This window comes from Echinops telfairi, unplaced genomic scaffold (assembly GCF_000313985.2).
Source record: "Echinops telfairi isolate 266 unplaced genomic scaffold, ASM31398v2 ScPeMD7_5;HRSCAF=22, whole genome shotgun sequence".
Lineage (NCBI taxonomy): Eukaryota > Metazoa > Chordata > Mammalia > Afrosoricida > Tenrecidae > Echinops > Echinops telfairi.
The window spans coordinates 32,412,214-32,415,913 of NW_022103901.1; the positions used below are offsets into that span (position 1 = coordinate 32,412,214).

Consider the following 3,700-nt stretch of genomic DNA (forward strand, 5'->3'; position numbering starts at 1 on the left):
AAGGAAAGAAAATATAATAGATAGGGTTCGTGTCCCTAAAAGCCAATGTGGAACTTCAGCCTGGACCAGGACACATGGGAAACAAAGACCACTGGAAGGATTCCGATAGAAAAGATGGAAAAAATGATCAAGATTCCAAATCTGCTCCTGAGCCAAAGGAACCTGAAGAAAATCCAGCCTCCAAGTGCAATTGTCCAAGCAAGTATGCTGCTCTCTCAATTGACAGTGAAGATGGAAACGAAAGGAACGCTTACAATGAGTAGACCTCTACATCCTATCCTTTCTTCTATTCTTTCTCCATGCCAGACCATTGAAGAGCAGATAAAGCTCACTATCTCCTGGAAAAAATGAATAAAATAGGAAAAACAGTCTTCTTCTAATTTTGCTGCCCCATTCTTTTTCATATACTCCAACTTCCCTGATTATTTGATTGGCTTGTCGTGAAAGCATACACACACCTTTCCTGATTTTAAATCATGCAATGTTCCCTGGTTCTGTTCTCACAACTGCCTCTTGGTACATGTTCAGCTTCCTCATGAGCACAATGAAATGCTCTGGGATTCCTATTCTTCTCAATATTATCTATATTTTGGTATGGTTCACACAGTCCAATGCCTTAATATAGTCAATAAAACACAAGGAAATCTTTCTGGCATTCTCTGCTTTCAGCCAAGCCCCAACTGATGACAATAATGATATACTTCATGCTGGGCAGTAAAAGACCTCCTACTTTGATTTTACTTTTTTATAGTAATTTATTTATCCTGGATTTCTTTCTTTTACATATGAATTGATGATTATTTTTTCCATTACTTTGAAGAATTGTGCTGGCATTTAGAATTGCATTGAATTTATAAGGCTGACATTATCACTATATTTAGTCTTCCTGTCCATCAAAATGAGGTTAGGAAGTATCCCCATTTATATAAGTGTTTCTGTTTCGTGTAGAAGTGTTTCATAGTTTCTTTCTGTAAGTCTTTTGTGTTTCTAGTTGGGTTAATTTCTAAGTACCAGTATTTTCTTATTTTGTGTGGGTATTGTAAATGGTATTGTTCTTTTAATTTCCTTTTCAAAGTCCTCTTCTTTAATATACAAGAATCCAATTGATTTGTGTATGCTGGTTTTATAACCTGCCTCTTTGTCAATTTTTTTCAAATAGTCCCAGCAACTTTTTTTAAAGTCTTTGAGGTAATCTGCCAATAGCGTTTTCCTTCTTATTTGAAAGACTTAGCTCTGACTAAGACTTTCAGGATTATATTAAATAAGAATGTTGATAATGGGCAACTTTATCTGGTTAGAGATATGATAAGAAGGGAAATATTTCCAATTTCTATCCATTAAGCGAGGTGTTGGACATTGGTTTTGTATATAAGGCCTTTATGCTTTTGTTGTGTTAAAGAATTTCTCTTCTATTCCTATTAAATTGAGTGTTTTTAGGAAGAATGAATGTTTAATTGTAGTGAATGCCTTTTCTGTATATATCGATTGAATCACATAATCTGTTGTTTGTTTGTTTGTTTGTTTGTTTTATAAGATGAATTATATTATTTTTCTAATGTTGAACCATCCTTGCATACCTCATATGAATTTTACTTGATCATACATAGTGCATTATCTTTTTAATGTGCGATTAAATTCTGTTAGCTGGGATATTGATGAAAACGTTGGATTTTTAATTCTGGTGATGTCTTTGTCTGACTTAGATATCAAATTTATTCTTGTTTCATAAAATTAGTTTGGTAGTAGATTATATTTTATACATTCTGGAATAATTTGTGTAGAATTGCTGTTAAATTGTTTTAATGTTTGATAAAGTTCTCTATCAATCCTATACATTGCTGGACTTTTTGATATGGTGAGTTTTTTAATGACTATGTTTATTAAATCATTAAAAACAAACACTTTATATCAAATGTTGTAAACATTTAAAACAATTCACAAATTCATTGTTCTCATTGGTAAAATCATCACTCAGTCTATGCCGTAGATGACCAGAGAGTCTCAGGGTGAGGAGAAGAATTTACTCAGACAACACTCAAAGTTTCTGAACTAAGAAAGTATGAAGAAAAATATTTTAATAACAAAATTACCAAACACTTAAGACTTAAACCTAAGTCACAGAGGTAGTTAGTTTATTGTGTCAACCTGGCCGATAAGCATATGTGGGATTAATTGAAGGGCAGAGAGATAAATGGCTCAGCAAGCCTCACCTTTCTTGTCTCTTGCTCTTTGATCATTGGACCAGTGTGCGACTGCCTTGCTTGTTCTGCGCCTGAACTTGCAAGCTACACTACTTGTGGGACACCTAACCCTGGACTGTGTCACTGTAATTTGAGGTTCCTTCAAGACCTGCTTCACCACACCATTGGAATTTGCATCTTTTGAGCTGGGGACTGTTAGACTCTGTCATCTGTCTGACTGTTGGTGACCTGCCTTGCTGTTTCCTGCCTGTGCCGGGATAGCCTGAATTGCTCTACAGAAGACGACACGGTGGCCCTCAAGATTTGAAGGACTGCCAATGTCTCACAACTGTCTCACGGGAGTGAGTTGCACTGAGCCATTTGTACTGCTTTATACTTTAATTAACTGCTTTGTACTGCTTTATAATTTAATAATTTATTTCTTATATTATACATCTATCTATCTGTATACATATATATAAAGGTCTTAGCGTTCTGGTTTTGTTTCTCTGGAGAACCCTGTCTAACACAGTCACAAAAATGATAAGATTTGACCCGAAGGGGCCAAAAGGAAAGTGGGAAAATTACTCTATTCTTCTCTCTAATGAGGCTCCCAGGGACTCTGGCCCAACAGCCATAAAGTCTCCTATAAATACCTCTCTGTGATTCCCCCAGACATCTTATATGCGCCCAGGACTAAGACCATGAGTACCTGCTCCTCACTGACTCTTGTATTTTCAAGACTTTCCAATACTCATGATAAAGAGAAGCATTGGCCAGTAATACATGGGTGAAGAACACATGATACTTACACCACCAACCTCCTGCAGGTAATATTTCTGCAAAGGAGACATTGGTTTTTGCTTTTGTGTATTTATTGTTAAAGATTTGAAATTCTTTTATGAACTACCTTGGATAAAATTTTAAGATTCAGAGATCAATAGATCAGGTTCTAAATCAAACAACTGCAGAGATAAATCCAGTAGAATCCAGCTATTTCTCTTTTTAGGAGCTACAAGGAAGGTAGGATTGAGATCTGAAAAAAAAATTTTTTTAATAAGAGCATACACGTATAGTCACAGAATACGGTGTATTCTTGTGAGTTTGGCCATTATAACTATACCACACAAGACATAAGGAGGCCAGTAGGAGTCAATCAGGACTGAGTACAGGAAATTAAGAATGTAGGTCAAGTGGACAGATCTTCTCTTAGCAAATCAATGAACTGATTTACAAACATGTCTTAAACTGGAGCTTGATTTGCTACATTTTATCCATCCATATCTAGGTCTCTAAATTTGCTATTGTGTATTAATGTGATTCCGTGGCTATGAGTGAGGCAAATCAGTCGAGTGTCTCTGAGTTCCTCCTCCTGGGGCTCTCCAGGCATCCTCAGCAGCAGAAGCAGATCCTCTTCGTGCTCTTCCTGAGCATGTACCTGGCCACGGTCCTGGGAAATCTGCTCATCATCCTGGCCACCAGCACAGACTCCCGCCTGCACACCCCCATGTACTTCTTCC

The 3,700-nt window shown here is 36.7% G+C and overlaps 1 pseudogene; it reads left to right on the forward strand.

The window, feature by feature from the left end:
* Positions 1–3,510: 3,510 nt before the first annotated feature.
* The window catches only part of LOC101657005, an 18,583-nt pseudogene continuing 18,393 nt past the window's right edge, over positions 3,511–3,700 (forward strand).